The 13052-nt window shown below is 38.1% G+C and overlaps 1 protein-coding gene across 2 annotated transcripts in view; it reads left to right on the forward strand.

The window, feature by feature from the left end:
• Window positions 1-13052, forward strand: part of Tmtc2 (transmembrane O-mannosyltransferase targeting cadherins 2) — a 507640-nt gene that overhangs the window by 89695 nt on the left and 404893 nt on the right. The window lies entirely within an intron of this gene.

A 13052-nucleotide genomic window follows, 5' to 3' on the forward strand; every position in this document is an offset into this window, starting at 1 on the left:
TTTCCTGTCCCGTAGGATCTCCATGGCGTTTCTTCTCTCAGAACTCAGGCTGGAGCTCTTGTTGGCATCTATCAGCACTCCAGGCTGAAGATTCAGGAACTTACAGAGAGGAAGATACACTTGTTCAAAGGCTAGCAGAGAATCTGCTTCTTTGCCCCTGACACTTGGTGCATCCGTGCTGCCGGACTTCACACCAAGCATCAGCTTTTTGCTTTGACCTCAGCACCTGGACTGTGCTGTGTCTGTGTTTAATGCAGGAAAAGGTTCTAGAAACTCAATTTTCAGTGTGTGGACTGAGGCTGTGTGACTCGTGAGCTTTTCAGCACAGCTGTTCTGAGTTATGCTAAATCGTGTGTGTCCCATCTCCCATGGCCTGTCCACACTTCCAGCTCTCAATCCTGCAAACCAAGATACATTAGTGGAATTCTGCCAAACACCTTTTATTTACTTCCCACAATTCTGGGTAGTTTTCTGGTGGTGGGTCTGTTTTTTTAGACCCTCAATGTCGTTTTTAATTAGGTTTCACATACAGTATATCCATGAGAAATTCTTTGATTTCTGGCATCATGTTGGTGTGCTTCTTTACTTCAGAGCTTAGAACATTGATTCACGGTGTTCTTTGGTTGTTTTTTGGTTGTGTATTTATTTATTTGGTTCTTTTTTTTTTTTTGAGACAGATTAGCCCTAGCTGACCTGGAACTCACTATGTAGACCAGGCTGGCCTTGAACTCACAGAGATCTGCCTGCCTCTGCCTCCCAAGTGCTGGGATTAAAGGTGTACACCACCACGCCCTGCTGGTTGTATATTTATTAGTCATTACTGTGCTCTGAGAAGCTATTGTCAAACCAAGTGTGAAAGTGACGGGAGAATGAAGGAAATCACACTTTTCCTTTTAATAACACTGTTTTGATCATGGTGCAGATTGTGACCCTTGGGAAACCCAGAGTGCAAGAAGAAGGGACTGAGCCACCATGTGCAAGTCAGTTCCAGATAACCTCTAACAAGACTCCTCCCTTTTTCTCTCCAAAGGAACAATCGCAGGGTCCAGAGAGTTTGATAGTATTACTTTCAGCCTGACAAATGGTTAAGTGCAGTTAATCAGTAACTATGAAATTATGATAGTAACTATGAAATGATGACAGTAACCTAGAAATTGACTACATTCAAGCCAGTGTCTTTCCTAAATGTGTCTAGGCATAAAAGTCAGATGGAATGCTGAAGATTTCGCTTTTTTGTTGTTGTTGTTGTTTTTGTGGATGACGATGACTGAGTTTTATTCTTTTGATGTAGTTTTCTCAAAATCCGAAGAGTCACTGTATCTATTAAGTTAATTTCTATTCAAAACTATGTATTTTATATTTGGTATAAAGCTCTACTACTACAGTTTAATTTTGTGTGGTTGTTAATCACATTAGAATTTAAGTATTCTTGAGTAATTTATTATTATAATACTCTTAATAAAATGCATAACTGTAAGTTAAACTATGGCTTTCACTTGAGTTTGCCTAGGAAATCATAAACCTTCAAGTCTGTGAAATTTAGTATCCCATTTAATATTAATATGACTGTAATAAATACTTAGGCAATTAAATTTCTTAAACATATGCATGTTTGATGAGTTGATTTTTTTCTGCTGACTCTTAGCCTATTTATAAGAATGTCTGATAGATTCAAAGTCTTATATTTTCAGATGTGATTTGCTCTATTACAGAAAATTAGAATTCTATGTTTTTTTCACTAGGATTTTGATGTCTGTATGAAGGGTCAGTGCGTTCTTCAGTTGACTCTAGCATGTCTAAACTGTGTGCTAATCCATAGTGCAGTTGTATAGGCAGAATCACTGACCTTATTCCTGAACTACCCTTGAAATAACTTTATTTCTCAGGTCTGAAAGAAAAGTAATAGTAGAGACTGATTTGTCTTAAGTACTTAGTGTGAGTGCATTATTATACTGGTCTACTTTAGATAGAAACTTTGCTGCTGTATCATATTTGTTATATTTCCTGAAAAATTATATTGTTGTATTAGAGATAATAAAAAATGTCTTGATTACTGTGAATAATTTGGTGCACAGAAGAGTTGTTAAATGCGCTCATTGGATCTGAGGTCAGAAATCAGTGGCAGGGGGTTGACGAAGTGGCTTTAGCTGGTAAGGGTGCCTTCCGCCAAGCCTGATGACCTGAGTTTGATTCCCTGGACTGACATGGCAAAGAGAACCAGCACCTGCAAGTTGTCCTCGACCTCCACAAGTATGTTGACATACACACACACACACACACACACACATGCACGCACGCACGCATGCACTCACGCATGCATGCATGTACTTATAAAAAGAAATAAGTGACTTGGGTGAACCTCTCCACACTTGATACCTATATTATATTTCTACAATTTTCTTTTCATTTTTTAATTTAAAATATTTAATTTATTATTTTAATTTTAGGTGTATGAGTATATTGTCTACATGTATGTAAGTGCTCCTGTGGTGTGCAGTGCCTGTGGAGGTCAGAAGAGAGCTTTGGATTCTCCTGAACTGGAGTTATAGACAGTTGTTAGCCACCATGTGGATGCTGGAAATTAAACCCAAGTTCTGTGCAAGAGCAGCTGGTGCTCTTAACCACTGAACCATCTCACCAGCCCATACTCTTCATTTTTAATTGTGTGTGTGTGTGTGTGTGTGTGTGTGTGTGTGTGTAGCTATGAGCACATATGTACAGGTGCCCATGGAGGCTAGAAGAGGGTGTCAAATCCCTTGGAGCTGGAGTTACAGGTTGTTGTGAACTACCCAATTTGGGTGCCGGGAGCAAAACTCTGGAACTCTGTATGAGAAGTACTTGTTCTTAACTGTGAGCCATTTCTCCAGCCCCAATCTTTTCTTTTAATTAAGTAAGTTAAACATTTATATGTTGTGAAAACTTGAGTGAACTGGTAGTAAGTGGGCAGCCCAGATCTGTGTCAACATGTGTTACCATGAACAGAAACTGGGTGATGACTGCCACATATTAGATGTATTTTTTTTAATGTTTGGTTAATTAAAACAGTTTAATTCAGTACCTTACTCTCCAATCAATTTTAATTTTTTTATATATAAGAATAACTGACGCTCTCTTCTGACCACTGCAGGCATTGCACAATGAGTGCACTTATATACACATAGGCAATCTACCCAGAATAAAGAATAATAAATAAAATATTTTTTAAAAGAATAAATAATGTCATACTTAAATTCAATACCTTTGCATTTGTCACTAATATGAACTATATGGGCATGTGATGAAATAAAAAACAATTGAGAAGGAGGGAAACGTTTTCTATGAATAGCTCATACACAATAGAAAATGATAAGTGCTCTTTAAGTAGAATTCCATCATACTGATATTTGCCTTACATGAATTGATATTCCAAGGATGGTCGTCAGGAGGTGAGATGGAGAGAGTGAGAGTGAGAGCAAAGGCAATGAAAAAGGAGGAGAGGGAGAGGAAGAAAAGAAGGTAAATTAGTAAGGAGAGAGAAAGGGTATTTAAGTGAGAAAGGGAGAAGAGTAGAGATGGAGGGAGAGATGCCTTTACGTGTGTTTTGTCTATACCATCATGTTGTGGCTAGGTTGACAGGTATTTGATATGGGATGAACAGAGCTTCTGTTTTCAAGGTCTGTGGTGCAGTCCCTTTACTTTGTCTTTGACATGAAACAGCATCTTTGTCCACTATTGTTACTTAGATAACTAAGTATGGGTTTTGCTTACGTCATGACACTCAATTATATAGTTGTAATATGCGTAATTGAGCAGTAGTAATTTGTTTCCATCTCAAGAGAAAAACTGGCTAGACTTGGAATTAACTTGGAATTACTACTTTTCATTCTAAGAGATTTCTGAGAGTAATTTTGATTTGACTGTTTGATCTGTGTGCTGATCAAATCCTCTGTAACCTCTCTAAGTCTACTTTAATGCTGTGGCAAATGAGATGAGTAGCATTTAGCTTGAGACTGTAGGAGGTGGAAAGAGAGACGCCCTTTGGAGTAGACTCCCATGTTTGTGAAGAGTTGTTTGATCTAATATGCTAGCTTCCAGCCCCAAATGACAATTAACTTAAAATTAATTAAAATAATTAGAAATACTGTACTCACAGTAACCAAATTTCAAGAGCCCCATAGACTCTCCTAGTCAGTGGCTACCCTGCCAGAATACAAAATATTTCCATCATTGGAGAACATTGCACTGATTACACTGTAAACATGGCCGTCGTTGGCTTCACTGTAGCAGGTAGGTATATTTTGACCTCTTTAAATGTGAACAATAAGTAGTTAACTTGGATTTTTCCCTATCCCTCTTTCCTCCTAAGAATCAGTGCAATTAGTTTTCCTTCTTGAATCAAAAGCTAAGCCAAATAATGTACTTTCTCAAGAAACCTCTGAAATTTTACAAATATTTAGATTCTTTGCAGAGTGATTATAGAGTTGCATACTTTTTGATATAATTGGAAAACAATTTTGGATGGGGAGAGAGGTCTGTAGATCTAAAAGAAAGAACAGGGTTATTATGAACTCCTTAGAGCTTGCCCTCCCTCCCTCCATTCCTTCTGGCCTTTCTTTCAAGACTGTATCTCTTGTGTATCAGACGACCTTACATTCCTGATCCTCCTGCCTCCACCTCCCTAGTGCTGGGATTATGGCATGCTCCTACACCCACTGCTTGCTAGGCAAGCACTCTTACCAACTGAGCTATATCTTTAGCAATTTATATGTCTTTAAACATTTGAAAGAAGCCAGGGGCTGGCTTTTGCGTATGTTTTCAAATGGGGTTTGGTATTTTGATGTATGTGTAGTCTATAGTATTTCTTCCTATAATTTATATGCTGTGCTGTTGTTTTGATGGGAAAATTGAGCCCATGTGAAAATTTATATGTTGCTTGGCTGCTGCTTCTAAACTTTCTCCTGCCTCTCTTCTCTTTGCAGTTATTCCTGAGTTAGTTATATTGGTTGTCACCAGGGACTACCAGCTTCTATGTCTTTTTGGCAGTTTTAGAGTCTGGTTTCAAATTATATACAGGCATGAGCTTGACAGTGATTTGTTACTGCTCACCCTAATGTTATTTTGATTGTATTGCACTTTGTGATAAAATATCTGTTGATTTGTGATAAATAATTAATATCTTTAGGAGTGCTGGAGTTTTCTAGGTCGTGCTTTATGTCTTCAGGACTAAACATTTGTCTTGCATGTAATTTATCCTCAGCAAAATGAGAAGGGATATTTCTTTAGCTAGGATATTAATGCTTGAGCCCTAAAGTGGTCCCTGGAGGATTCCCCCCCCCCCATCACTTTCTTAAAGCAGAAGTAACTTTTTTCTTGGCAGTTTTAGAGATTTTAGGTTTTCTGGGTCACAACAAGACGTTCCATCCCTTTTTGTGGTATAAACTTTCTAAATGTACTTTTTGGGGGGTCTTTTTGAGGCAGGTTCTCCCTGTAGCCCCTGCTCGTCTGGAACTCACTATGTAGACCAGGCTAGCCTTGAACTCACCGAGATCCACCTGCCTCTGCCTCCTGAGTGCTGGGATTAAAAGAGTGTGCAGGATTTCTAGCACTTTTTTTTTTTTTTTGTCTTTTTGAAGCAGGGTCCTGGAACTCACTATGTAGACCAGGCTGGCCTTGAACTCACAGACATCAGCTTGCCTCTGCCTCCCAAGTGCTGGGACTAAGGCAGGAGCCACCACGCCCGGCTTCTAGCACTTTTTAAAAGCAAAAGACATTGCTTAAAATGCTGTTGCCCTTACTTTCATTGTCATTTATCATCTAAGATATTTTAGTTTTCTATTTTTCTTTCTCTTTAAAAAATATTTTATTATATTTTGTGTTTGAGTGTATTTCTTGCATGTATGTAAGTGCATCCGTGTGGTACAATGCCCACAGAGGTCAGAGAGGGCATTGGATCCCCTGGACCTGGAGTTACCAAGGATTGTTAGCCATCATGTGGGTGCTGGGAATTTTACTTCAAAGGCAGGATCTGATAATCATGTTTACTACTTCTGCTGCCTCCTATTGGTCAGAATGTGGTCATGTGACCTACCAGCTGCCAGGCCTCCTGAAAACCAGCCTTTGAGCCTTTGGGCATTCCTGCCATCTGCCTGCATAGGGTGTTCTGCTACAAAGGAGTAAAGGGGGAATCTACCAGGGAACAAGTTGTTTCTGCTGTTAACTGCTTGGCGTCCATTCAACTTATAGAACACAGTGAATCTTTTCTTTGGTAAGACTGACAGTAAAAGGCTTCTGGTAAACTAGGGTTTATTTTGCTAATAACAAGAAAAAAAAGTAAACTACAATGAAAAAATTAAAATAAGAGCTCCGGATCTTTGAGAGTCTGTGTGGAATAATGAAACAAGTTCCCCATAGTCAAGAACCCATAGGTAAAGCCCAAACAGAGGAAACCGTTAACACCTCCAAATGAAGGAAGCCTTCAAAGAGGATTTGTAAAACAATTATAGCTGATTTAAGGCCTTCTGAAATACATGGAGTTATAAGGAACTCATAATGGTCCCTGAGATTTTTTTCAGAATTTCAAAAAGAAAAATATTTTTACTAGAGAATAAAAATGTTCTGCTTGCGGCTAGTCTTCGTCCCCAGTAGCAGTGAGAGCTGTGAGGGGTAATGATGCTCGTATTTCTTCCAGTTTCAGAGGCACTGTGGTAGGGAAAGAAGCGTTCCAACTTGTATCTAGTGGAAGGAGACAGCATTCAGCCCGTTTTCCTTTTATGCTTGATTTGATTTTTCTCTGACACATTTATCATCTTTCAGTTTCTTTAGTCTCTAGTTGACGGTTTGGCAGATTTTCATTTTTTTCAAAGGATTGTGTCCTTTCATTTTGAGAGGAAATATAATTTAAGAAAAGAGCTAGAACTGGGTTGTATGTGTGTGCATGGATGAAACCTGATTCCTGATTTTCTCAAGAAGCTTTGTCTGTGTGTACATTCTCTCATTGGTTTGAAACAACTTCTATTGCTTCTAGTGATACAGATGTAAATGCAAATATGGTGAACATACCATCGAATATCTTGGCTTTTCTGCTGTTTATTTTGATTTATTGAGGCAGGGACTCCCTGTAGCTTCAGCAGGCCTGGAACTTGCTATGCATACCAGGTTGGTCTCATCTCGCAGAGATCCACCTGCCTCTGCCTTCTGAGTGCTAGGATTAAAGGTGTGCACCACCAGGCCTGGCATCTTGGCTTCTTCGAGTTAGCATTTTTGTATGCTTGTTTTGAGACAGTTTTCATGCTGTAGCTTGGACTGGCCTCAATCTGGTGCTAGCCTTCCTCAGCCTCCTGAATTGTTGGGATTACAAATATGAGTCAGTGATAAATAGCTGGTTCTTGTTAGCATTTTGAATAGTACCTGCTTTTTGTTCTGGGTATTTATGTTTCAATATATATGCAAAACACAGCCTATTGTGTGCTGAAGAGAGGAAAGGGCCAACATGGTCCTTCATGGTAGTTCTTAGCCATTACCAGATGGCATGCTGCCATTCTGGTCTCCAGGGAATGGCAGCCGAGCATCCTGCCTCCACTCTGGCTGGATTTAGGGCTACCTCTATATTTTACTTTTTAGTATCCTTCCTTCAAGGAATTTAGTTTGGACAGTAAACTTTGCTGGATAAATGTTTATTACATTAAATAAGATTTTTACAGTATGTCCTCAATTGTCCTGAAAGGGGCTAGCAAACCGGTTGGTTCATCATGACATCATGATGCTCCTTGCATAGTACAGCCCAGAGAGTGCCATATTCATAGATTTCATTATGATTGGTGCCAGTTAAGAGTTGTATGGAATGAGGTTGCTGATTACAGCCTTGAAATTGCTATGTTAGTCATATGTTATAGTTAGGATGACTATTATTCATTGCTCAAGATGGAACACTTGAAGGTGAACTGGGACACAATTAATAACCATTTCAAAACTGCATGAATAAATCTGCTAACCCTGGGAAAATGGATATTATGATTCTGCACTTTAAAATCAATAGAAAACCTGGTTGATTATTGAAGTAGGTTAAATATGCCTTACTTGTTAAGCAGTTTCGGCAAGTCACTGAAACAAAGGGTTGAAAATGAAATATACTAAGAACAAGTTCCCCTTTCTACTGATTATACTTTCTAAAAGAAATCTTTAGATGGTGCATTTAATTATTTGTTTGTTTTGGTGGACCATCTTTATAGAAGACTCAAAATGGCCCACTCTTGTTTGATTTTTGTTTTTGTTGTTTAGTTTTGATAGGAGGTCTGGCTATGTACCCCAGGCTGGCAAACTCATGATCCTCCTGCTCCCTCCTCGTTAGTGCTGATCTCTTTTATGTTTGTTCAGCTGATGAACTTTTTGTTTGTTTTAAGACAAGGTCTCATTCTGTTGCCCTGTCTGTTTTTAAACTCTCTATGTAGTCTCGGCTGGCCGCATTCATGGCCATCCTTCTGCCTCAGCCTCTCAAGTGCTGGTCACAGGTATGAGCTACCACACTTAGCTAAATTATCAAATGTATTGAATCCTATAATGTTTTCCCAACAAAATGCCCTGAAACTATTTATTCTTTCCATTTATTCCTGCCTTGCTTACAGACTTCTAGTTGCAACCTTCTATACTGTTATTGCAAATGCTTTTTTGAGGCTCTGCTTCTTTGTGTATGTAGAAGTTTCCTTTCCCAGTCCCCAGCTGAGTTTCCCTTTCTGCGGGTTCCCATCTTCAGTGGCAAGCACACACAGTGGCCTCCCTCAAGGCGCTGCCATTTCTCCTGCTCTGTGCTCCCTGCCCTGGTGCTTCTCATTCTTCAAAGCCTCTGTCTTGAGCCCTTTCCCTCCCTGCCTTCTCCATGTCAGAGAAAGTGATAATGAGTTAGGATAATGCCATAAAACCGTATCTGGGATCCACCATTAGGACTAATTATGTAGCCACATTATTCAATTTTATCTTCATTAAGTTGGAAAAAAACATGAATCATTTCCCTTCTGGCATATAAGGATTAAAGTTGATAATTGTTGGATATTACATTTTTGGTATAAAATATTATATAAAGCTTTATCATTACTAGTCTCTTTCTTTGGATCAAATTTTATTAGAGCCTACTAGTAATAAGCAACAACCTCACCCCCACAATGAGCTATGATGGGAACTTCAATAAATAAATTTAACTATTGAGCATTTTGATTCCTGTAGCATCTTTTTGCTCCATCAGCCTGCTAAAGATCACCCTGGGTAGTTTCCTTTATTGTGCTTATCAGTCAGTTATGAATTCTTGGACAGGCTGACACTTCAAGGTTGAGTAGTTCTCTGGGCAAACACTGTGGCAAAGAAGGACATTCCAACCAGGAATGTATGCAAAAGCAAAGAATGCTAACATCCTGGCAGAAAAGAGAATATAAGGAGGTTTGAAATGGTTACAGTGCTAGATGGTGATTATATAGGAAATAGGAAGAACCAAGAGGGAAAAGCTGTTGGGATCACTAGTGATTGAATAGGTGATGGAGAGATCAGTAGTGACTGAATGGGTGATGGAGAGATACTGAAGGATTTAGGCAACTGGTGTTAGTTATTAAAAAGGATCATTAAATGGATAATTCCAAAGTGCTTACTCATGTGAGATAGCAGATGAGAAAGTCTCCTATGATAAGCCTTTGCAATGTAACTTATATTTACTGTAATAAGTTTGATATTCTGGGAACAGCTGTACATTGTAAAACCTACCAGAGTAAGTTTAGGGTTAATATCTGTGTTTGTCCTATATCATGTACTAGCGAAAGTGGGGTTTTTGTGGATTCTTTTCTGTACCATTTATTTATAAATATTTGATTGCAGGGACAATTATTTTTACTGATTATCTGTTCTCAGTCTTTTCTCTACCTTTTAGCACATCTTCAACCACTCACTGCATGACTGAGTTGTGTAAAATATCCAACAAAAGAACAATATGAGCTTCCTGCCAGGATCTGCTTGGAACAACTTTTCCTTTAGTATTTAATGCAAAACTTCTGCCTACTGGCTCCCTTGGATAGTCTTAAAGTGAGCTAGACTATCTTTCTTCTTTTCCTTTTCAAGTGATTTTAATTGAACATTCCAATATCTAAGAACAAATAGTTCTTTTTCCAGAGTCAAATGAAAGCAATAACATATTCCTTTTTCCCTTTTGTGTGAGAAATACAGAGTATGTAGCATTGTGTTAATTTCCACAGAAAATCCAACTCCTGTGTTGCTGTTTTACAGCAACAGGCTCTTCTTTGCACAGGCTATGCTGTGTAGCACTTGCACACGTGGGAGATGTGTGTGTATGTGGATATACAGAAGGAATAAGTAACATCATGTAAGAGAAGTTAAGAGTTCGCTTTTATATGGATAGAGTGACAGAGAAAACTAGGAAATGTGTTTAAAAAATCTTTTTTTTGAAATGCACATAAAAATTATATTATTTACCTGTGTGAAATTTGAACTAGAAATTCCAGTTTTGTGATAAAAATGTATTTGCATTCCTAGAGACAAATATAAAAGAATATTTGGGACATAAACTGTATCTGAATATTTGATTAAAAATGTTCTATCTTAGGTTCCTCTTTCGTTATTTGTTTCTCAACATGCTAAATGTTCTTAGATTTGTTTTTAAAGGTACAGTTATTAGATTTTCCAGCTGCAACCACTGTTATTTTCAAGTTGCAGTCTAGTGTGAAGAATTTCTTAATAGGCTTGTATCTTGTGTTTTTGTTACAAACAGTTTCTGTTTAGAAAGTAGGCCTAAAATAATCAATGTTAGATTTTATTTTGAATATTTTGAACTACTTTTTTCTTTTTTGCGTTATCATTGAAAAAGGCTGTGATTCAGCTTTCAATATTTTTGCCTTTAAGTAACTTGATTATTAATGTAATATAAAGTATTTTCATTCAGAAAACGTGAAAATTTTCCCGGCTTAGACATCAGCACATGTGGTATTAAAAAAAAAAAAAGTCAAACCAACGATAAAAACAGGACAGGGGATTGGGATTGATGATCAAATTAAAGTTAATAAGGTCCAAAATGCTGAAAATATTCTCTCAAACTTTTCCAAATCAAATTTCTGCAATTGTCTTACAGTGATTTGATGAAGGCAGAATTTTTATTGCTGAGAGAAAGGAAAAACCAACAATCCTATAGTTCATTTCTAGAAAGGGTCTTTGTCACATTTGAATAGAGTATGTGTGTGCAGCGTGCTCTTTATTATATTTCTCAACGGAAAAAATTAACAAGTTGGCAGTTAGTTGTACAGACTTCTTTGTGGTCGAAATTCTGGGACTCTGTGAGAGAAAAACCGCCGCCCATCTCAACACAGATGCTAATTGTATTCTGCAGTTCTTGGTTGCCATTGCGATGTTCTTAGCTGCCTTTTATTTGCTGTTTCTTTAGGACAAAAGTGACTACTAATTGCATATCATGCTGCACTGAAGAAGTGGGCCATTTGGCTTTCTTTTCTTTCTTTCTTGTTTTTTTGAAGAGAGGAAAATGAAAGGGACTTTGGAAGGCTTAGTCCTTGCAGCTCATCCCTACAAGCCTGTACTGCTTTTCTAATTTGCATGGATACCTTGGGCATTGTCCTTCAGGGCTCTGGCAGTTTGACCCCCTCCTCAGTGTAGTGACCCTTGTCATCCTGCTGTTCATTCCTGGGGTCTGTTTAATGCTAATTAGGACTTCAACCAGTTGCTATTTACAACTGTGTGCCTTAGAAAGCAAGAATCTCTGGAAAGACCACATTGGTGGCCTTAAACTAAAGCAGTAGGATTAAAGACCCCCCAGCTCCAGAGAAAAGCCTCTTAACAGTTCTTTATATTTAGAAATATGTAGCAATCACATCATTAACATAAATAAATAAACAGTGAAGAATTGAATTTTTGACCTGGATGCTGTTTGATGATGGTCAGATGCTTCTTAGAATTGCTTTGGTTCTTAACCTTGGGGTCCTAGAGAAGCAGATCAAATCATCTGAGGCTTTGTGAAGAAAGTAGGGCAGGAATGTGAACAAAGACAGCGAAGGTTCAATGGCTCCAAGTTTTGAAATTATTTATGTTGTCATTATTTACTGTTTGATTTAAACTTATGGAACAAAGAAAAAAATTCTGTGGACCTCACACATGATGACCTTGATCAACAGGGCTCTTAGAATTTATTATACTCTTTAATCCATAGGCATTTTATCAACATTTTGGCCAAGAGCTTTGCTGATGCTCCTGATGTTTGCTGATGGAGGAATGCATTTCAGACCTCTTTGACCAACACTGCCTCCAACCATTCTAGTTTTATGGACATGTTAGCCAAATTTAGTGCACATCCAAGACTTCACTCATGATCCCTTTAAGAGCTGCTTGTGAACCTGCATTTTAAAACAGGACCTTTGGGGTGAGTGCTGAGCACAGTCACTGAACCACACTGTCTCTGAAGAGAGGACAGGGCTTTGTTTGATAGTGATCTTTCCTACTCTTCATACAAGCACTATGCAGATAGCCGTTAGTGGTGTTAGGATTCAGAGCTTGTGTGATGTTCAGTATCTGGAGATATTTCCAAGCAGCTTCCTTGTTTTTAATTTTGATATGTGGCACATTTATTGCAGTGAAATTAACAAAAAATATTGAGTGTCCTTTTTGCATAGCAGTACATGGAGTTTATGGGGGAAATGCCTTCATTTGGTCTTTCATGAGCATAATAAATCTTGTGATGATGGGCTATTTTGGTTGACAAACTTGTTTACGTAGTGTTTTCAACAATGAAGATGGGTACATTAGAATTTTGATTAGAAGTGTTTCAATTAAGGTCAAATGAGTTTGAGTGCTGAACTCATTTAAATAACTTCCTGGACTTGAGGGGTGGGGTGGGGATTAATAGAGATCAAAAAGCAGTAAGATAAGCCATTTAAATAAAAGTACTTAGAGCACTATGTAGTATTAGAAGATAAGCTATTTTTGTGTTTCAGTCTTGAAGTATTTTTTGGAGCTCTTTCTACAAGTTGGTTATATGGGTGTGTGTGTGTGTGTGTGTGTGTGTGTGTGTGTGTGTGTGT

This window comes from Nannospalax galili, unplaced genomic scaffold, assembly GCF_000622305.1.
Source record: "Nannospalax galili isolate Female #2095 unplaced genomic scaffold, S.galili_v1.0 scaffold390, whole genome shotgun sequence".
Taxonomy (NCBI): Eukaryota; Metazoa; Chordata; class Mammalia; order Rodentia; family Spalacidae; genus Nannospalax; species Nannospalax galili.